The following is a 23487-nucleotide window of genomic DNA, read 5'->3' as shown; positions in this document are numbered from 1 at the left end:
AAGTAAGGAACAGAGACAGGTGTGTGTAGGATTAGGCGTGGTTTGTGTGCGATGAAAGGTTTATGACATGCTGTGCCTTGATACTAATCTCGATCGGCCACTGGGGAAGGTACTGACCGAACAGGTTTGGCTTCAGGCAGTGGAGTCAGCTTGCCCAGGTCACACAGAAGTCAGCAAAGGTAAACGTGTCCTTCAGACTCGTTTTTGGCCTTAGTCATCGGCCTATGTGAGGGCAACCACAAAATGGCTGCCGTATACAAAATGGAACCCGAGGGTTCAGGTCCGAATCTCTAATTTCAGGGTGATTTAGTCAATCGAGTATGCCGAAAATGCTTGTATATAGCATACTCGTCATTCTCGGTCCGCTGATACCAAAATCGTCATGGTACGACAATGTTCATGACACGGGTCCAGAATTTTCAGTACCACAGTGTGGCTTTGAGGGAATTAAATCAGTACATATGGGTGGATCATCAACCATTACTAAACAATGCTGAGTTGCTGTTGTTGCTTAAAGGGTCCAAGGTATTCAGTGTTATGGACCTTTTGTCAGCATGCCATCAAGTGTTGCTGCAGGAGGACTCAAGACCTCAAACAGCTTTTGTCATGCCACTTTAAGCTTTCAGATTTTTGCAGGATGCTGTTTGGTCTAGCCCAAGCAGCTCCATGTTTACGAAAGGATAATGAAGGCAGTCATGAAGGATGTCCATAATGTTTTATATTTCCAGGATGACATCCTAGTTATGGCATTAATGAAGTGAGCCATGATGTTACATTGAAAAAAGTATTGAGAAGTTCAAACAGCAGTGAAGAGAAAAGTGCCAATTCGGGGTTGGAACATTGTTGTATCAGAGTCATACCATATCTGGAGAAGGTGTTAGTCCTACATTGGAATTTAGCAGAATCTGGTGTTAAGACACCATCTCCTAAAAACAAGGATGGGGTTGGATCATTCCTAAGCCTAGCGGAGTACTATTTCAAGTTTGTGTCAACTTTTGCTAGTATGGTGTCACCTCTGAGATCTCTATTGAAGAAAGGAGTCAACTTTAAATGGACTGAAGACCTGAATATAGTGAGAAGACTTTCTCAGGTGTTGAATTGGAACTTGGCAAGATGCCCCCACTGAGGCATTTTCAACACTACCAAGAGAACAAATTAGCTACTGACACCAGCTTGAGGAGGCATGGAGCTGTGTTGACTCAAGTAGTGGAAGGCGAAGAAAAGGTCATTGATTTTACTTCGCAATCTCTCAAGGGAGCAGAGGAGAGATTCTCAGTTATTGATAGGGAGGCTCTTGCATGTAGTTGTGCAATACATTACTTAACGTTTCTGTTGTAATTAATCTCCCAAATGGTATGTCCCATCCACCCCTTCCCCTATGACCCTGTTGGTATGCCCCACCCTGAAGCTTGCCATGGAATGTTGAGACACTCTCCAGTGAGGAGAGTGGATGGTTAATAAACAGACCTGCTTTCATCTTATCTTGGTCTCTGGAGATTTGTACTTCTAACACTGGCGACGGACTGCGCAGGGGGCAGAAGTTAACCATCTCCCCTTAGAGTACTCTCTCCACACACACACAAGAAGTATAGGTAGCCTTGTGTGGGAAGAAACAATCTGAAAAAAGAACTCTTTGGAAGTGTCAGTGATCCAGGGAACTACGCTGGATGAATAAGAACTCGGAAATCAAGGAGGAAGCGGTCGGAATAAGGACAGGGAAGTACGTGTACGGGAGGTGAGAGCCAACCTACTTCTGTGGCGTGGTGCTAAGCTTTGTGGTGCGATATTTCCCAGCTGTCATCCGTCCCAGTGCGAACCTTTGTATGCTGTGGATGATTGAAGTGAGGAACTGACGCGCGGTTAGCCCTGTGACAACTAATCGGGCTGGGTGTGTGAACTAGCTGCAAAAGGATTCGCTTCCGTGGTTATCTTGTGAAGGATAAGACTGTTCAAGAAGTCCTCCTGTTCGTTGATGCGCAACTGTGACTGCCTGGACTTAGAGATCGTAAATACACTTTTGACTGCCTGTCGGGGTTGGCGCGTGAAGGGCTGACCGAGTGCTCTGTCACGTTTCCCTTGGTGAAGAAGGAATATAACCAGAGCCTACCTGTGCTTTGTGCCTCTCGTCCGTCCGGCATAGTAGTTGACGCCTGCGGGTACATCGGAGCCTGTATCTGTACCAGTTTGACGCCATACATGGTCCTGCTGTCTCGGAGTGCCTGCGGTTGCTGGTGTCTTTATGAACTTGGGGCAAGCCATATCGTCGATGTAATGAGTGAAGACTGACACGATTCGCAGTGTCCCGCTGTTGTGTGGATCTGGACAGCCTGTTGTCTCTGGGATATCTGGGACGTTCCCCCGGCGCACCAACAGCTGAGGGCCGGTAGTTGTGTGAAATCATTAACTCTTCACGAACAAGGAATGCTGCCTCCTGCCTGGTACTGTTGCTTTGCGGGCACATCCTAAGCTACATAAGTAATGTACTGACTCTGTCCCAAGCCACATTCAATGGTTGACATCGAACAGGGAGGGGGAAGCCAGTAAATCTCTCGGGATTATCACATTTGGCAAGGAATTTTACCTGTTGATAGATTTTTTTTCCTTATTGGTATTCTGTTTGCTATTGTGAAAACATATAAGTGTCTCCTGGTTATTGAATTGTCTTCTGCTGGAGTGTCACCTAGGATATTATTGTTTTTTTTTTCCTTTGTGAAAAGTCAACCATGGCAGCAGCAAGTATGAGCCAACTAAGCATGGGCGGATTTTGCGGATTCGCAATCCGCGAATTTGCGGATTTGCGGATTGCGAAAATCCGCAAATTCCGCGAATTCTCGCGGATTTGCGTATTTTTTTGGGGGGGTGTGTTTGCACGGGTTTCTGCAAGTTCGCGAGGGTTTTGTACAATTTCGCAAATTGCGAACTTACTTGTCGGGTCGCCAGTTTTGCGAACTTGTTGTTTCTACGTGCCCAGCCTGTTTGCAAGGCTTTCTTCATCACTGCCACCCTCTGTCACCACTGGCACTCTCTTTGGTCACCCATGCCACCCTCTGGCTCACCCATGTCACCCTCTGTGTCATCACAGCACCCTCTGGTTCACCAGTGTACATTATTGGGGCAAAGCAAAGCACTGAAATCCTCTGTCAACACTGGCACCAGCCGACTGGACTATGGGAACACCCTCTACGCCGGAACCACAGCCAAACTGCAGAAAAGACTCCAACGCATCCAGAACGCCTCCGCACGACTCGTCCTGGACATTCCCAACACAACCACATCTCCGGCCACCTGAGAGACCTGCACTGGCTCCCCGTCAGCAAGAGGATCATGTTCAGGCTAAGCATGGGCGGATTTTGCGGATTCGCAATCCGCGAATTTGCGTATTTGCGTATTTGCGGATTGCGAAAATCCGCAAAATCCACGAATTCTCGCGGATTTGCGTATTTTTTTTGGGGTGTGTGTTCGCACGGGTTTCTGCTAGTTCGCGAGGGTTTTGTACAATTTCGCAAATTGCGAACTTACTTGTCGGGTCGCCAGTTTTGCGAACTTGTTGTTTCTACGTGCCCAGCCTGTTTGCAAGGCTTTCTTCATCACTGCCACCCTCTGTCACCACTGGCACTCTCTTTGGTCACCCATGCCACCCTCTGGCTGGCACACCCATGCCACCCTCGGTGTCATCACAACACCCTCTGATTGACCAGTGAGTGTACATTATTGAGGCAAAGCAAAGCACACCTGCTAAGTGCTTTAAGTTATGCAAACCGCAACAACTGCCCTGCCTCAACTGACATTAATGAAGGCTGGCACCTGCTTGTCTGCTCCCTTTCCTTTTTGTTGCATTGTAAAAAAAAATTAACAGGATGCAATGGCATACTTGTAACTATTCTCTGACTGTCAGAGCAGGGTCACACAATAGTTGCAAGTAGGCAACCGGATTCTGGAGGGCCCCTTCAGGAAGCACTACAGGTAAATGGTTACAAATGATGAGCTCGAACTTTTGCACCTGCTCGTTGGTTTTGCTTTTGCAAAACTCGTTTTTCGGTAATTTCGCCCTATTCACGAGGCGCGGCGTCGTGCGAAATCGATTGTGTAAGCCGCGAACTCGTGCGAGTTACCCCAAGGTTGAGTACGGGCGCCACCATTTTGTTTGCGTGACGTATTTCCGTTTCCGCCCGCTATGTGTAATCTCGCGCGATGAGCGCCTTGCGAATACAAGTTCGCACGAGTTCGCGAGAGAAATCGCATGCGAACTTACTTACACGCACGTGTTCAGGCGGCCATCTTGTTTTTCATTCATTCCTATGTGTCTGGGCATGGTGTTTCTATCCTCTGTATATCTCTGCCATCCTTTGCTTGTTTTATTTATTTTTTGATCTATTAAACTTTTTTTCTATCCCTCTTGTTTTCTAGGTCTATATTTTTGTGTTTTAGTCTACTTTTGTTTACTTTTCAACTACTTTTTTAAACTTTTATTTCCTTCTTCTCTACTCTTATTCTTTTTCATTTTATCTCCTTACCTGCCCAGAACATGGTGAAGACAGCAGTCAAGCTGCCCAAGACGGGCACCGCAGCCCGTGCCCGGCTCCCGTGTGGCCGCTTGAGGGCAGAAATGTTGGTGCCCCGGGAGATCTTCAGCCCTGAGGAGGTGGGCTCACTGGTTTATTATGTGCAGCGCCGTCTCCCCAGGACCATCGCGGCAGGCGGCAGGATCGCTGCCGGTTACACCAACAGCCAGGAGCGACGGAAGCGGTGGGGGCAGGTTTGCCGGGCCCTTTTTAACATCACGGGGGTGCAGCGCACCTATAATCAGGTGACCCACCGCTGGACCGATATCCTGGACCGGGAGCATGACCTGCTCGACCTGCTGGGAGTGGAGGTCCCCGGGCTTGGTGAGTAGTAGTAGCAATTTTTTCATCACTCGTCACTACTCTGTTTTTTCTCCTGCTCTGTGTGTTATATAATATTGCAAATGTTTGCTTTAACTTTTTTACAAAGAGCAATAATGCTGCTGATTACATTGATAGGAGAGGTAAATTAATATTTCAAAATCTTCTGTGCATTTCAGGTGCACTGCTCTCCTTCTCTGTGGCGGTGCCACTGCTTATTTGTTTTCTATTTTGTGTTCATTTATTTGGGCTGAGTAATGTATGAGTGTACTTTACAGAACTGCGTAATGCTAGACACAAAGGGGCAGATTTACAAGCCCCTTGCGCCACGTTTACGCTGCCTTACCTGACGCACAGCGACGTAAACGTGGCGCATCCCTGCGAGTCATGTACAATGTGATGCATCTAGGGAAATGCGCCACGTTAAGACCTGGGCCTGCGCCACAATGGGAGCGTTCCCACGCAGGGGGAGGGGGCGGAGGGGGGGTGGCGGTCAGGCAGATGTGCGCCTCGCAAAAGTGCCTGCGTGAAATCTACAAGATTTAACGCAGGCACTTCCGCGACGCTGCTACGTCAATTCTTTATGCCTGCTTGCTTGAAGCAGGCGTAAGGACTGATGCGGTATGTTGAGTATTGGGCAGCCCTGAGCATTGCTAGAGTTGCATCGCACCTGCGACGCGACTCTAGAGATGCACCCCTCTTTCGTCACGAGATGCGTCACGCATCTGCCTACCCTTGCGCCAGGGTTTGCCGCATTGTAATTGCGGCGCATCTGCCGTGACGCAAGGTTAGTTTTGCGTTACGCATTTGTTCTGGTGCACATCTGGAGGTGTCCAGCTCAGAACTCGTAAGTATGCCCCTAAGTGTCAGATTAGCAATTACCTGCGCATCCCTGCAAAGTGTGAGGCACGCCAGCACCACCCACGGTGCGCCGTATTTTCAATGCGGCACGCCATGGTGCCAAAACGTCACCGAAGCGTTACGGCGGCTCATTGATGAAGTTGCGTTGCAACGATGGCGCAGCTCCAGCAATGCTGCGTCAAGCCGTAAGTCTGCTTCATGCAGGCGCAGGGTTTCAGTGACGCATCATTGTCCTAAATGACTGATTGAAATTTTATCTATTCCCCATAGCCACTTTTAGCATGCGTTCCTGCGCAGGAACGCCCTCCCTTGCGCTGGAACGCTCCCTTATGGCGCAGGGCTTTAGAATGGGATGCATCTCCCATATGCGTCACGTTGTTAATATACGCCACACCATGGCGCCTCTCTTGTTGTGGCGCTGCGTCACAAAAGTGACGCAAGAACGGAGCAAAAGAGCTGCAAGGGGCTTGTAAATCTGCCCCTAGAGTAGAGGCTCATGTGCAGTCCTTCCTTTGTAGCCCTCTTTTTGGCTGAAATAGTTGGTTCTTGTTCTTTCTAAATGTTTGATTTGGTTGACAAGGACATCGACAAGCAGCAATCATCAATTTTTTCTGTTCTTTCTTTCATGTTGTACGTCAGGTCCGCCCAGGGGCAAGCGGACAGAAACAGTGGATGCAGTGGCTCCAAAGGAGGAGGATGCAGGCCAGGGCGGCGAGTGCTCCTTTGCTGGCCCCAGTAAGTTTTCATTTAAATATAGAGGACCTATTCTTGTCCAAGCGTTCCTAATTTAATTTTTTCGAAATAGTGTTTAGATAGGAGCAAAATCAATAATACTACTGTTGCAGGGACAATTCTCCACAAACCAAACTATGGACACCAAAGACCAGAGTCATAATATTTCAGAGTGGTGTGTTTGGCACACTGTATAAACCTGGTAGTGTCAGCGGCACGGACTCCTCCTTGCAAAAATTACAAAACCTTTCGCTCAGTCACTCTAGTCTGGAGGACCAAAAACCACAGAGTCTATTCAAGTTTAAAAGCTTTATTCAAAGTAAAAGTAAACACATATATTAAAATAAAGTTAGCTGGAAAAGGAAAAGTGCTTGGTGCTGAGTTGATGAGTAATGGAACACATTTCTTGTGGTCGAGCCGAGCTTTCACCTGGTTTGAAGTTGATGTTGCTCTTTTCCTTAGAAGTCCAGCGTCTGTCTGTTGAGAGAAAAATGATGTGTGTTAAAATTAAGCAAGCATTCATCAATTGTGACAAAAAAAAGCAGCAAGACAACAGCCTTCCCTGGAAGGAGGGACATTTTTACTTTAGACTAGAGTAGACAGTCAATTATTTTTTCTGTTGTTTTCAAATTTCTTCATTCCTAAACCAAATACTAGTGAGTGGTGTAATCTAACAGTCTTAAATATATTTTTTAGGTGGAACATCTGGTGGCGGGGCCAGCTCGGACGTGATCGTGATCGACTCCGAGTCTGAGGACTACTCTGTGGAGGATGCGGCGCCAGAGGACAATCAGACTGTGAGGAAGCAGGCAGTGGTGGCGGCGAGTACAGGTAAGCTGGATCATGGTACTATCTGACTCTTAGATAGCATATGATGTGTATCCAGTGCTGGCCCAGTGACAAATTACAATATGGTAATTACAGCAGGCTGGGACCGACAGACAGATAGAGGCAGAGAGAGAGGAAGACAGAAGGAGAGAGAGAGAGAGGGAGGGAGCCAGAGGGAGGGTGAGGGAGGGAGACAGAGAGAGAGAGACAGCGAGGTAGAGGGAGACACAGGGAGACAGAAAGATGGAGACAGAGAGAGAGAGAGAGAGAGAGGGAAACAGACATATCGCCTGGGCCTGGTGCAGATGATACGGTTGCTGGTGTGGTTAACGGCTCAGAGGAAAAGTCACTCACTTCTGCCAGATCTCTTTCATATGAAAGAGCACCAAACCATAAGCGCCCCACCTTGCCCCTCCATGCAGACGCCCATGATACTGGCCTGAATAGATTTGTACTGCGCTGGCTAGTTGCTAGTTGTACTGTGACACAACTTCCTGCTGAATCATTTTGTGTTAATCATATTTTTAAAGAGCATTCGTTACAGATTATGTCTTTCTTTCTTCATATAGTTGGTAATACTAAAACTGCAAAACCGAGCAGGAGTATGCTGGCTGTAATGGCCCGGCAACGGAGGCTGGATGCCACTGTTGCGCAATATCGCCGGCTGGTGGAAATGGAGGGGGACGACACGCACTCAAGTGCATCAAATGTAACATCTTCTGCATCCTCCTCCGTGACCCCACGTTCTGCCGGTAAGCGCAGTGCTCCAGCCAACCAGAGCCGTGCTGGAAGACGCCACCGCCGAGCAGCAAAGGCTGCACCTCCTCACAGTACTGTAAAGGCTCGCTTGCGCCGTGCACTCCGCAGAGTGTCCAACCTGGAGGCGGAGGTCAAGAAATGGGAAGAGTACAAAAAGGTGATGGAGGGCCTCCGCTTAGATCACGCCATGCTCCGGGAGGAGTACGATGCCCTGGCCCTAAGGCATGATGCCCTGGAGGCCAAAGTGAACAACCTGCATCCGTAGAGTGTCCCTTGTCCCTTTATTAGAGACTTTTGGGGGGTGGGAATTGGGAGTTGGGTTTTTTGGGGACTTTTGATGGACTATTTATTTGGGGTTAGGGAGGGTCTTGTGGGAGATTATTTTGTAAGGGATATAAATATACTTTTTCAAACTTTATCTGAGCATACCTGTTTTTTACTACTTTTGAGCCTGGTGGGTGGTGGTTTTGCAGTAAGTTCGTTTTACTGAACACTGTCATCGTGTTGGTTCACGTGTAATAGGCCAAATGTTTTCCAAAGTAAATGCCTGTCACAGAGTTTGTTAATTCAAGAGCCCTAGGACTTTACTGCTAGTACCACTGTCACTCTCTCGCCTCTCCGAATACTCCATTATACTACCTCCCATCCAAACGCTTATCTTACCTGTAATTTGTGTTTGAGGGCTGGCTCCACCTGGAATTCACAGTGTCCTAAGGCGTTCTGCAGCAGGGCCCCAACTGGAGTTTCCCGGCGTGGATTTTCTGCAAAACAAAAGCAATCAACATTAGAAATGTGGCAGCGGTGCTCACACAACCCAAAAACCTAGAAGCCCCACAGACAGCACCCCTGAGACAGGCAAGCGAGCAATAATAACGCCTAAACGTTCACGTGTAATAGGCCAAATGTTTTCCAAAGTAAATGCCTGTCACAGAGTTTGTTAATTCAAGAGCCCTAGGACTTTACTGCTAGTACCACTGTCACTCTCTCGCCTCTCCGAATACTCCATTATACTACCTCCCATCCAAACGCTTATCTTACCTGTAATTTGTGTTTGAGGGCTGGCTCCACCTGGAATTCACAGTGTCCTAAGGCGTTAGGGGACTCGTCAACGTAAGTTTCTTCATTGTGCAGAATCCAGGCATCAGCATTATGGGTAATGGATAGGGTGAGTCTGGAGGAGGAGGACTCAGGATAGACGACCAGGACTGAGTTCTTGTCAACTAACTGTTGTGAACCTGAGGAATGCTGCGGCATCAAAATCAAGACAGTTCTGTTGATGGGCTTGTTGTTTTATTGGTTGATTACAGTTTTGTTGGGAATGTGATGAAGCACTTGCTAAAGAAAGACAGACACACAGGAATAAAAGTGAATAAGGAGGACTAAATTTACAATTAATGAATGATTGACTCATTTTCAGAACTCGCTGTCAGGGAAGCAGAACTCGTCCTCATACTCTGCTAAATCATCAGTCGGGGTTACTTCTGGTAACTGAGGAGAACTTTCCTCAGGTAGGTCGGTGTCCTCTTCTTCCTGCGTGGATTCTCGTACTCTGTAATCTGGTGGTATGAAGTGCTGGTTCATCTTTATCAAGGTGAGCCGCTCCACATTTGCGGGCAAGAGGCGGGACCTTTTGGAAGTCACAATGCCACCAGCAGAACTAAAAACACGTTCTGAGGACACGCTTGCGAGTGGGCAAGACAAGTAATTGATAGCCAGGTTGGTGAGCTCTCGCCATATTTTTCTTTTCCCATGCCAATACGCAAATGGGTCCTCAGTAATATTGACCTCTGTTGAGTCATCCAGATAGGCCTGCACCATTGAAAGAATGTCCTCCCGGATTCCTGTACTTTGCACTTCTGTGTCCTTTCTAGGACAAGGAAACCCTAGCTGAGTTAGCCAACCCGCTTCAGACATATCGCCTGGGCCTGGTGCAGATGATACGGTTGCTGGTGTGGTTAACGGCTCAGAGGAAAAGACACGCACTTCTGCCACAGGCACAGATGCAGAAGTGCTTTTTTGGGACGCCTGATGGCCTGCTGATTCACTAGTAGTACTGTCTTCTCCTACAGTTTCCTTCCGCTCTCTTTCAAAACGAATGGCTGACTGAGCTAGCCAACCTTTGTACTCTGTAACATCCGATGTTTCAAAAGGAATTATTACTTTGCCAAACAATGGCTTTTTGTAACGTGGATCCAGAATAGTAGCACAAATGTAGTGCTGTTGTTTCTTGATTTTTACAAGCCGTTCATTGCTAACTAGGCGTTGTAATAATCTCTGCGCCAACTCATGTGCTTCGTTCTTTCCAACGTCCTTTAATTGTGAAGACACCACCTTGACTTGGTGCTCGAGCTTCAGCAACAATGGGATAGCTTTGCTCAAAGAACAGTCCTCCCTGCTGACGTCACGCGTGAAGACCTCAAAAGGACGAAGCATGTCTGTCAGGCTTTTAACTAGCTGCCATTGCTCCACCGCTAGCATCATTTCTGTCGTATCACCACCCAGGTTGTAGAAATACTCATTGACTACTGGAAACAGCTCATGCAGACGCTCAAGCATGTAGAAGGTTGAGTTCCAACGTGTTGCCACCTCCTGGATAAGTGCTTTCACTGGCATTCTACGTTCATTTTGCTTGCGCCTCAGCTCCTTCCGGGCCTTAAAAGAATGGTTGAAATGTGTGCATATTCTTCTGCAGATGGTCAGTGTTTTGTCGACTGCAAGTTCTTTTTTCAAAAAATTTTGCACAACAAGGTTGATACAGTGCGCCAAACACGGCACTCTGAAATAGAAACCGTCCTCCATGGCCCTAACTACATTGCTGCCATTATCTGTAGAAACATAACCAACCTTGCAATTTCTTGGGGGCAGCCATTGCGAGACCTTTTTGTTAAAGTCAGCCAAAATGTTGACTGCAGTATGACTTTTCTCCATGCCAAACATGGCTAATGTTGCATGTTTACGAGCACCCTTAAAAATCTCGACCAAGTCACCACCTGCATTTATCTGTTTTATAACCCCTGAAAAAGAGACCCAGTGTGCAGTGATGCACATGTGATCAAGGGCTTGGCAACTGGTCCACATGTCTGTTGTCAGGTGTATAGTGTGAACAGCACTCTTCTGCAAAGCTGCCCCCACCAACTCAAGCACCTCTTTATGTAGTGCTGGAACAGCAACCCTAGCAAAATAGAACCGGCTAGGAACCTTCCATTTAGGGGCCAATGTTGCCACGAGTTCAAGGAAACCCACACCTTCGACAAACGAAAAAGGGAGAAGGTCCACCGCTAGCATTTTAGCCAGCTTAGTGTTATACAGGCGTACAGTTGGGTGGTTGCGTTGAAATTGCACATCTGAGGAGAACATGGCTGAAATGGTGTGCTGGACAAATTTACGGGATGATGCTGATGCCTTCTTCGACCCACTTCTGATCAGTGTTGACATTTTCCGCATTGGTGTGTCTCCCAGACTCTCAGTGTGCCTCCTATGTGTTCCGGAGGGTGTGGTGCTGCCAGGGGTACTGGGTGTAACCGGACACATGTCTGACGCTTCTTCTATCTCCCCGTCATCTTCAGATGAAACACCTAGTATGGGTATATTTTGGCCACTTGCCCTTTGGGATCGCTTTCCCTTGACGTTTGCTAGGTGCGGAAACCATTCGACAGCGTGCTTTCTTTCAAGATGACCTATCTGGCCTCCGGTTCCATAGTTGGTACCAGTCTTACCACGGCTAACTCTAGTCTTACAAATGCAACAAACGGCTATGTTATCATACTTTTCATGGACACTAAAAAAGTCCAAACTGGGGACTGGAAACTTCTGGTTTTGCCGCACGAGGTGATACTGCTGCCAATGCCAGATGAAGCAGTGGTGGATGAGCCTTGCAGACATCTACTGGGTTGTGCAATTATTGCAGCAACCTTACTTGAGGGATTCGAGCTGGATGGAGTCCCCCTCTGGGGAGAAAATATGGGAGCTGTAGGTTTTGTTGAACTTGTTGTACTACTTGACTGCGTTGGTGGTGCTACCAGTGGCACGTCGCCAGGGTCACGCTCAGCATGACGTCGGGATAGGGTATAAATGTCTGTCTGCTACATGGCCGGTGTGGCTGGACTGACATGTGTGATGACTAGGTCATTGCTGTCATCCTGTTCAACAACATCAGAATGCACCACTTCATCAAGTCCGACGTTCGGATCCATAAGTATGAGCTTTCCGGGGCCCTTCCTTTTAACATTTGATACCTTTCGCAGCTCATGGTGTGCCTCCCTCTCAGACGTCGGAGATGGTTGCCAATCTAGATCCAGATCATCATCTGATGGAGCGGGGCTTGAAGAGGAACTTCTACACACCCTCCTTGATCTTTTCCTTGCTGGGGAGCTGGGAGAAAATGAATCATCAGGAGGAGTGGCTTCGTCTTCCTGACATGATACCCCGGCTCCAAAGTCAATTTCCTCCTGTGCCCCTACTTCTGGAAGAATAACCATTGTGGGCACTTGCACCGCTCCATGCGCCGCTACATGGGCATCTTCACTGACCTCTACTTGCAAGTCTCCATGGACCTCTCCTTCTCGGTCTTCTCCTTCTCGGCCTTCTCCTTCTCGGCCTTCTCCTTCTCGGCCTTCTCCTTCTCGGCCTTCTCCTTCTCCTTCTCGGCCTTCTCCTTCTCGGCCTTCTCCTTCTCGGCCTTCTCCTTCTCGGCCTTCTCCTTCTCGGCCAGCTCCTTCTCGGCCAGCTCCTTCACAGCCAGCTCCTTCACAGCCAGCTCCTTCTCGGACAGCTCCTTCTTGGACAGCTCCTTCTCGGACAGCTCCTTGCGCATGTACTTCTGCTTGTACTAGTAGCCCATGCAGTTGTTGTTGCGGCTTTGGTTGTTGAATAGTACTTGTGAGATGAGTTACAACCTGTGTTGATGGTGTGCTGCTACTTTCTTGCGATGAACCAACATCACTGGTCGTTGGTGATTCAACAACTAAACAGGCTACCTGTGCAGCACTCATGGTGGGCCTTTGTTTTTTTTGTTGTTTTTCCCAAAACTTTTTATTGGTTGAGCCACCAGTCTCCTTGGTAAGTGGTGCCACTTGCTTCTTCTTCTCCTTAGTAGAGACATCTTTCTTGCAAGAGGACCTACGGGCACCTCTTTTTGGAGCCATCTTCTTCAGATGTCGGAACAACAGGCCGCAGCAGGACTTCTTCCTGGCACTGATGCTCAACGATGATGCGGAGTTTTGTGCACCTAAAAGCAAACGAAGACAGAGGAACATCAGTAAATATATGTTGCATATGTAGCGCTTCAATAAACAGTTTGCAAGTAGGCATTTATGAATACACACGTGCACACCACACAATATGGAAATTTCAAAATTAGGATTTGCTAAATTTTTGGGAAACAGGAATTTAACATTGATCCAAGAGAGCACACACAGAGAGGGTTGTACTTTCATGTACCCCTGACTCCGCCTGGGCACAATGGGTGAAAGCAAGGCACAATGGGTGCAGGCCTATGTCTCAAAGCTCCCTGCCTGCCTTCAAAATGGCCGCTTGACCCCCATCCACATGGCCAGGACCATGCCTCAAAATGGCCACCACCAACATAGCCAGCCCCCAACCCCTACTCCAAAAAGTCAACAAACACAACACAAATCAAATCACCACAATCCAATGCCATCCATCAAGTTTCAGAAGGCTTATGCTGCCTGCTGGTGGTTTTCCGGTGCAAAATTGCAATTTTTACAATTTCGCGAGTGCGAGATTGTTGCTTCACGGCGCGAATGTGGCGAAAAACCAGCAAAATCCGCGAACAGACCGATTCTGGGCCCCCTGGGCATAATGGATGACATCAGAGCACACTGGGTGCAGGCCTATGGCACAAAGCACACAAACTGGCTTAAAAATGGCCCCTAGACCCCCACCCACACGGGACCAGGCAATAAAATAGCCCCCACCCACATAGCAAGCCCCCAACACCACCCCAAAAAGTCGTAAAACACACAAAAATCACCACAATCCAATGCCATCCATGCCCTGGCCAGAATCATGTTTAAAAAAAAATTCAACAAAACAGTTGTATCATGCATGCACCCATAACTAAGCCTGGTGGTTTTCAATTCATGTGCAGAATTGTAATTTTTACAATTTCGCGAGTGCGAGATTGTTGCTGCGCGGGACACGAGCAGTGCCAACACAAGCAAAAACATCCTCAGCTCGCGAACTTGCAGATTTTCCCCCAAAAAAAGTCGGAAAAAAAGCAACACACACAAAAATCACCACAAACAAACAACATCAACTTACTTCTTTGTGAAATCAAATTTCGAATCCAAAAGTAATCCAAAAGGCCTCAAATCCAAATATCCAGCAGCAACCACAAAAAGTAATCCTTCCCAGTCAAGATCGAAATCAAAGTGGCCAGGAAATGGACTAAGCAATGGGAGGAGCTTGCTGGACAGGAACAGGAAGTTGGAGACTGGGGCACTTCCTTCACCCCACCCCTATGGGAGGAGCTTGCTGGACAGGAACAGGAAGTTGGAGACTGGGCCACTTCCTTTACCCCTCCCCTTGTAATTTTTGTACTTTCGCGAGTGCGAGATTGTTGCTGCCCGCGCCGCGGACCGCGAGCAGTGCGAACACAAGCAAAAAATCCGCTTCGCGCGGATTGCGTATTCTCGCCACATCCGCGAGAGTTCGCGGATTGCGGATTCTCCAAAAATACGAAAAATACGCGAGCGTAACGGATTTTACGCCCATGCTTAGAGCCAACCCCCGCCTTTTTTGAATGAGATAGGGGAACCAGAAATCAGCTGGAAGGAGTGGGTGAAACTATTTGAATCATATTTGATAGCTGTGGGTGGTGCAAAGTACAAGCCAGAAAGGAAAAAACACATTCTATTACACAACTTAGGTAGGCAAGGGCGAAAAGTATACGAATCCCTTCCAATGCTAGAACAGGAGGGTGAGGATGAAACAGGTGTAGATGTATATGAGCAAACTATGGAGAAATTAGAAAAACATTTTGGGGACAAGATAAATGTAGTGTTGGAGCGCCATAAGTTTTTCAAAAGATGCCAGGGTAAGCAAGAATCCGTGCAAAATTTCATTGCTGCATTGTGGGGTTTAACATAGCTATGCGAGTTTGGTAACTTAACTGATTCCCGTATAAGGGATCAACTTGTAAGGTGTACCAATAACCCACGCATTCAAGAAAAGTTACTAGCAAAAAACCCAGGGTTAAGAGAAGCCATTGAAATAGCTAAATCTGTAGAACACACAGCTAGATGTATCAAGGAGATTAGAACCAATGGAGAGGAAGTAGCTTCTGTAAAAGATGAAGAGGATTGTAATGAAGTATGTAAGGTCAGGTCAAAAGATAATTACTGAGTGAGAGGAGATCAAAAGGAGAAGGGTCCTAAGTGCTACAGGTGTGGCAGCAATAACCATTTTGCGACCTTTTACCAGTGCCCTGCCAGGTTTGTTACGTGTAAAAAATGTAATAGGAGAGGGAATTTCGCGAGAGTATGTAGAGATGGTGAACAACACACAAGAATTGATGGTAGGAGTACGGAAAAAAATGCAGCCAGGGAAGTAAAGTGCATAGAACCTAGAAGCGAGAAAATAATTTTGCAGGTAAAAGACATTGATGGTACTGTAAATGCAATTTACCCTAAATGTGACGTCTTCCTTGATGGCCAATGTGTAGAAATGTATGCAGATTAATGCTCGCCTTACACCTTACTGAACCATGGTGATTTTGTGAACATGAGAAATTGTAATGTGAAACAGTTAAAAATGCCTGACATTTCTCCCACAGGGTATAACAAAGGTAAAATACCGTTAGTGGGCATAAAAAATGTTCATCTACGTTTTAAAGACAGGGAGACTTTTGGTCCAGTGTATGTAGTGGAATCAGGATCTAACTTACTGGGATGGGTTCACCAAAAAGAGTTGGGTATCATCCTAGATCCCAATAGTGCTGAGAAGGTTTTACTCACTGACAGGTCCCAGGAAAGTGAAAACATTTGTGATGAATTTGGGAACATATTCAGGGACGAGCTTGGTTGCCTACACATGTTCCAACACAGAATCAAGTTGAAACATAACGCAAGACCAGTTGTACATAGACTACGCCCCGTTCCCCTCAAGTTGAAGGTACCACTAGAAGAGGAGTTGCGCAAACTTTGTGAGTTGGATATAATTCAACCTGTAACCTGCACTGAGTGGTTGGCTCCGATTGTCATCCCAGCCAAGGCCAGTGGGGAAGGCATTCGTCTTTGTGTGGACTTGCGCAGCCTCAACGATAATATATGGGTCGAGAGACATCCCTTGCATATAATTAACAAGATGCTGAGCACCATGGGTAAACAACGTTTACAACAAAACTTTTACCACGCACTACCATTACAACGCAGGCATTACAACGCAAACCATTACAACGCATTGCTCTGGGGAGCGCTCTAGGATAGGGAATACGTTTAATTTTCTATCCAACACCTTCCCTAGTGTCCACGGGGACTGGAGTTGGAATAGAAAATTATACTTACCACTATCCAGCACCTCTAAGCGCTATGCGTTGTAAAGGTTTGCGATGCAAAAACCGCGTTGTAAAGGTATGCGTGGTAAAAGTATGCGTTGTAACGTCATACATCCAGCACCATGGGTCAAGCTAAATACTTCAGTGTGATAGATCTGTCCATGGCATATCACCAAATTGAACTCCATCCCGAATCAAGGCCCCTCACGGCGTTCATCACCCCATCAGGAGCTTTCATGTTCAAACGGATGCCCTTTGGCCTAGCGTCTGCAGCAGCCATTTTCCAGAAGGCGATGCAGAAAATACTGGAAGGAGTAAAGAACACCATGTGTTTCCAGGACGACATCCTCGTTTATGGGCAAACCGAGGAAGAACATGACGGGGTCGCGACACAGGTGTTAAGCAGACTTATGGAGGCCGGCCTGACTGTGAAGAAGGAGAAATGTAAAATAAAAGTGAAGGAAGTAGAGTACTTAGGCCACAAGATCACAGAAGATGGTTTCAGACCGAAGGGCAGTTTAATTCAAGCTGTGATGGAAGCACCTAGTCCCAAGATCAAAGAAGAATTAAGGTCCTTCTTAGGACTTTTAGGGTATATGTCAAAATACATGGAAAATGTTGCGGCCAAGTGTGAGCCCATGAGGGAATTAATGAAGAAAAACAAGGATTTCCAATGGAACAAAGAGTATGATGCTGTGGTTAAATCACTTAAAGAGGAATTGGTAACCTCCCCAGCATTAGGAACATTTGATGCATCAAAGAAAACCATCCTAGCCACAGATGCTTCTAACAAGGGCCTGGGTGCAACACTCATACAAAAAGACGGTAAAGAGGAGAAAATCATTGCGTTTGCATCCCGGAGTCTCACAAACCCAGAACGGAACTACTCCGTCATTGAAAGGGAGGCCCTGGCCTGTTTCTGGGCTGTCAGACATTTCAAGTTTTTCTTGTGGGGTTTAAGGTTCTCCATCCGAACCGGTCATAAATCTCTCACCTTCATCTTTTCCGTGAAGGGATTAGAGAATTGCACACCTCGCATCAGCAGGTGGATCCTAGGGCTGCAACACTATAATTTCAAAGTGGAGTATGTGCCAGGAAAGGAAAATAAGATCGCGGATTTCCTGTCAAAGTCACCATTACCGGAGATAGAGGAAAAAGAAGAAGCCCTCGACAGTCCTATCCTAATGACAGAAACACCTGCTATCACGGAAGAGGAATGGGAAAAAGAGGCAAAAGATGACAAAGACATAAGTGTGCTGAAGGAGTACATGGAAAATGGATGGCCAAGCAAAAAAAATTAACTCGAAGCTAGCGTTGAAGAGTTTTGGGAAGTGAGAAATGAGCTAAGTTTCATAAAAGGCAGAATCACAGAGTGATTCCTCCCAAAGGCCTCAGGAAGAAGATCATCGACTTGGCACATCAAGGTCACCTAGGGCGCAACCTTACTAAAGCCAGAGTCCGATCCAGTTTCTGGTTTCCCAGGATGGATGCCATGACCGAACAAGCCGTTAAGGATTGTGGGGCGTGCGCTAAAAGCGACAAGTCAAAAGCAGTACAGAAGGCACCATTATCTCCAGTGGAAGTGCCAACCAAACCATGGAGCAAGCTGGCCATGGACATTATCGGGCCTATGCAAGAACTGGGAGATAGGAGAAGATTCATGCTGGTGTTAATTATACAACCCATTGGATCAAACAGAAGTTTATCCACTCCGTCACCACAAGGACTGTGATTGAGTTTTTGAACGGAGTGTTTGTTGAAGAGGGCATTCCAGTGACTTTGGTAACAGATAACGGAGTGCAATTTTGCTCGGAAGATATGCGTGCATTTCTCCAGGGTTTGGACATCAAACATGAGACCACTGCCCTATATTGCCCTAAAGCCAATGGTTTGGTCGAACGAGCAAACAGAATCATAAAGGAACATATTCAATTGGCAGCAACCAATGGGCATGATATAGAGGTGTCCCTTAGAAGGTGCCTGTGGGCGTATCACACCTCCCCAAATAAGGTCACTGGCATCCCACTCTTTGTAGCACTGCGGGGGCGTGAACCTTGCACCAAGTTGAATCCTAGTTGGCTGAGTGGGGGTGAGCCCAGGGTAGCGGACCAGAGGGCAAGAGCAGAGAAAGTCCAACTCCACCAAGATAGGTACAAACGGTGGTATGACACTAAGCACGGGGTGAAGGATTCTAAGTGGGAGGTAGGTGATAGAGTACAAGTCAGAAAGAACACCAAAGTGGGAGCTACCCAAAGTAAATATTACATGCCTTGTAAAATTGTTAAAGTGCTTAAGAATGTGGTCCAACTTGAGAATGGCCAATGGTGGAGCTTTGACAAGATCGTAAATGCACATGAGTAATGTTCTGTGTTCTATTCTTCTCCTTTTTATGGTGCTATGGTACAGCCCTATCCCCATGGGGGGATCCTGTTCCTTGCTCTGTGTCACCCTATGGAAAGGAGATGTGTTGTAATTAATCTCCCAAATGGTATGTCCCATCCACCCCTTCCCCTATGACCCTGTTGGTATGCCCCACCCTGAAGCTTGCCATGGAATGTTGAGACACTCTCCAGTGAGGGGAGTGGATGGTTAATAAACAGACCTGCTTTCATCTTATCTTGGTCTCTGGAGATTTGTACTTCTAACAGTTTCTTTTTTCTGTACGGTTTGCCTTACACTTTAAGGACAGATCATAGAATTTTGACTCAATGTTCAAGAAGAAGGGATCTGGAGGAGCAACTCCCAGATTCGAAAGGTAGATTGAGGGAGCATGGGAGTACAATTTAAAGATGGATTATCTTCATGGTCTGAGGAATACTGCCACGGATATCTTTTTAGGTTGCTATTGGGCGAATTCTTTGAGTCTGATGTGGATGGTGATGTGATGTGGGTCTAAGTGACTGCTTTACAAAGAAGAATTGATTCGAGAACCAGAAAAGGATGCTGTAAGTAGACCTGTGTGTAACTTGCTGAGTTTCACTCCATGGAATTCCGTGAAGTTACAAAAAACCCTGCAAGATTCAGTAGAATTCTGTGAACTGGGAACTATAGGCACAGAATCAAGTTGAAACATAACGCAAGACCAGTTGTACATAGACTACGCCCCGTTCCCCTCAAGTTGAAGGTACCACTAGAAGAGGAGTTGCGCAAACTTTGTGAGTTGGATATAATTCAACCTGTAACCTGCACTGAGTGGTTGGCTCCGATTGTCATCCCAGCCAAGGCCAGTGGGGAAGGCATTCGTCTTTGTGTGGACTTGCGCAGCCTCAACGATAATATATGGGTCGAGAGACATCCCTTGCATATAATTAACAAGATGCTGAGCACCATGGGTAAACAACGTTTACAACAAAACTTTTACCACGCACTACCATTACAACGCAGGCATTACAACGCAAACCATTACAACGCATTGCTCTGGGGAGCGCTCTAGGATAGGGAATACGTTTAATTTTCTATCCAACACCTTCCCTAGTGTCCACGGGGACTGGAGTTGGAATAGAAAATTATACTTACCACTATCCAGCACCTCTAAGCGCTATGCGTTGTAAAGGTTTGCGATGCAAAAACCGCGTTGTAAAGGTATGCGTGGTAAAAGTATGCGTTGTAACGTCATACATCCAGCACCATGGGTCAAGCTAAATACTTCAGTGTGATAGATCTGTCCATGGCATATCACCAAATTGAACTCCATCCCGAATCAAGGCCCCTCACGGCGTTCATCACCCCATCAGGAGCTTTCATGTTCAAACGGATGCCCTTTGGCCTAGCGTCTGCAGCAGCCATTTTCCAGAAGGCGATGCAGAAAATACTGGAAGGAGTAAAGAACACCATGTGTTTCCAGGACGACATCCTCGTTTATGGGCAAACCGAGGAAGAACATGACGGGGTCGCGACACAGGTGTTAAGCAGACTTATGGAGGCCGGCCTGACTGTGAAGAAGGAGAAATGTAAAATAAAAGTGAAGGAAGTAGAGTACTTAGGCCACAAGATCACAGAAGATGGTTTCAGACCGAAGGGCAGTTTAATTCAAGCTGTGATGGAAGCACCTAGTCCCAAGATCAAAGAAGAATTAAGGTCCTTCTTAGGACTTTTAGGGTATATGTCAAAATACATGGAAAATGTTGCGGCCAAGTGTGAGCCCATGAGGGAATTAATGAAGAAAAACAAGGATTTCCAATGGAACAAAGAGTATGATGCTGTGGTTAAATCACTTAAAGAGGAATTGGTAACCTCCCCAGCATTAGGAACATTTGATGCATCAAAGAAAACCATCCTAGCCACAGATGCTTCTAACAAGGGCCTGGGTGCAACACTCATACAAAAAGACGGTAAAGAGGAGAAAATCATTGCGTTTGCATCCCGGAGTCTCACAAACCCAGAACGGAACTACTCCGTCATTGAAAGGGAGGCCCTGGCCTGTTTCTGGGCTGTCAGACATTTCAAGTTTTTCTTGTGGGGTTTAAGGTTCTCCATCCGAACCGGTCATAAATCTCTCACCTTCATCTTTTCCGTGAAGGGATTAGAGAATTGCACACCTCGCATCAGCAGGTGGATCCTAGGGCTGCAACACTATAATTTCAAAGTGGAGTATGTGCCAGGAAAGGAAAATAAGATCGCGGATTTCCTGTCAAAGTCACCATTACCGGAGATAGAGGAAAAAGAAGAAGCCCTCGACAGTCCTATCCTAATGACAGAAACACCTGCTATCACGGAAGAGGAATGGGAAAAAGAGGCAAAAGATGACAAAGACATAAGTGTGCTGAAGGAGTACATGGAAAATGGATGGCCAAGCAAAAAAAATGAACTCGAAGCTAGCGTTGAAGAGTTTTGGGAAGTGAGAAATGAGCTAAGTTTCATAAAAGGCAGAATCACAGAGTGATTCCTCCCAAAGGCCTCAGGAAGAAGATCATCGACTTGGCACATCAAGGTCACCTAGGGCGCAACCTTACTAAAGCCAGAGTCCGATCCAGTTTCTGGTTTCCCAGGATGGATGCCATGACCGAACAAGCCGTTAAGGATTGTGGGGCGTGCGCTAAAAGCGACAAGTCAAAAGCAGTACAGAAGGCACCATTATCTCCAGTGGAAGTGCCAACCAAACCATGGAGCAAGCTGGCCATGGACATTATCGGGCCTATGCAAGAACTGGGAGATAGGAGAAGATTCATGCTGGTGTTAATTATACAACCCATTGGATCAAACAGAAGTTTATCCACTCCGTCACCACAAGGACTGTGATTGAGTTTTTGAACGGAGTGTTTGTTGAAGAGGGCATTCCAGTGACTTTGGTAACAGATAACGGAGTGCAATTTTGCTCGGAAGATATGCGTGCATTTCTCCAGGGTTTGGACATCAAACATGAGACCACTGCCCTATATTGCCCTAAAGCCAATGGTTTGGTCGAACGAGCAAACAGAATCATAAAGGAACATATTCAATTGGCAGCAACCAATGGGCATGATATAGAGGTGTCCCTTAGAAGGTGCCTGTGGGCGTATCACACCTCCCCAAATAAGGTCACTGGCATCCCACTCTTTGTAGCACTGCGGGGGCGTGAACCTTGCACCAAGTTGAATCCTAGTTGGCTGAGTGGGGGTGAGCCCAGGGTAGCGGACCAGAGGGCAAGAGCAGAGAAAGTCCAACTCCACCAAGATAGGTACAAACGGTGGTATGACACTAAGCACGGGGTGAAGGATTCTAAGTGGGAGGTAGGTGATAGAGTACAAGTCAGAAAGAACACCAAAGTGGGAGCTACCCAAAGTAAATATTACATGCCTTGTAAAATTGTTAAAGTGCTTAAGAATGTGGTCCAACTTGAGAATGGCCAATGGTGGAGCTTTGACAAGATCGTAAATGCACATGAGTAATGTTCTGTGTTCTATTCTTCTCCTTTTTATGGTGCTATGGTACAGCCCTATCCCCATGGGGGGATCCTGTTCCTTGCTCTGTGTCACCCTATGGAAAGGAGATGTGTTGTAATTAATCTCCCAAATGGTATGTCCCATCCACCCCTTCCCCTATGACCCTGTTGGTATGCCCCACCCTGAAGCTTGCCATGGAATGTTGAGACACTCTCCAGTGAGGGGAGTGGATGGTTAATAAACAGACCTGCTTTCATCTTATCTTGGTCTCTGGAGATTTGTACTTCTAACAGTTTCTTTTTTCTGTACGGTTTGCCTTACACTTTAAGGACAGATCATAGAATTTTGACTCAATGTTCAAGAAGAAGGGATCTGGAGGAGCAACTCCCAGATTCGAAAGGTAGATTGAGGGAGCATGGGAGTACAATTTAAAGATGGATTATCTTCATGGTCTGAGGAATACTGCCACGGATATCTTTTTAGGTTGCTATTGGGCGAATTCTTTGAGTCTGATGTGGATGGTGATGTGATGTGGGTCTAAGTGACTGCTTTACAAAGAAGAATTGATTCGAGAACCAGAAAAGGATGCTGTAAGTAGACCTGTGTGTAACTTGCTGAGTTTCACTCCATGGAATTCCGTGAAGTTACAAAAAACCCTGCAAGATTCAGTAGAATTCTGTGAACTGGGAACTATAGGCACGTCGCACTGCTTGCACTGTGATGTATTGCCAGAAGTTCATTCTGCTCTGAACAATCAGTGCAAACGGCACCACATGGCATGCCAGAGGATGCAGCTTCTTGAATTGATTTACCTTCCACTCACGGATATTTTCTATTCGAGCAGCAACTTTCTGACCTTAAGTGATCACGAGCACCTGCAACCAACCATGTTGGAGAAATCTCAGTGGGTGCCCTCCAAGTGATCGATGATCACTCTAGGGGATGCCAAATCTTGCTCACCAACTTACCTCCGGCAAGCTGCGGTTGGCAGAATTTAGTCAGAATGCTGTGCCACAATTGTAACGCGGAGTGGCCAAAATGCCACCAA

This window comes from Lissotriton helveticus, chromosome 2_1 (genome assembly GCF_964261635.1).
Source record: "Lissotriton helveticus chromosome 2_1, aLisHel1.1, whole genome shotgun sequence".
Lineage (NCBI taxonomy): Eukaryota > Metazoa > Chordata > Amphibia > Caudata > Salamandridae > Lissotriton > Lissotriton helveticus.
The sequence above is the reverse complement of the archived record's forward strand: the minus strand, read 5'-3'. Positions refer to the sequence as shown.